Below are 340 nucleotides of genomic sequence, written 5' to 3' on the forward strand. Positions count from 1 at the left end.
AATAAAAAATTTTGATTTTAATAACATTTACATTATCATTATAAAATATAACCACATGCATATTAGAATTTACAATAATAATTAATGGGGAATCTAACTTTTCTTCGTGCTTGTGATTATGATTCAAAATTTCAAATTTCATTCAACAATACGCGGTGGTGTAAGATGTTGGGATTTGAAATTGTTAATGGTCAATTGTCTACTCCAATATATAATTAAAAATGTTATTTGTACATTAAAATCAGTTACTAAAATCAGTTGTTAATATATTTATATATAAATATACGTATAGTTTAATTTATTTTTAATGTATATTTATATTTTTAACATATATTTTAGA

The sequence above is a fragment of the Arachis ipaensis genome, chromosome B09 (assembly GCF_000816755.2).
Source record: "Arachis ipaensis cultivar K30076 chromosome B09, Araip1.1, whole genome shotgun sequence".
NCBI lineage: Eukaryota > Viridiplantae > Streptophyta > Magnoliopsida > Fabales > Fabaceae > Arachis > Arachis ipaensis.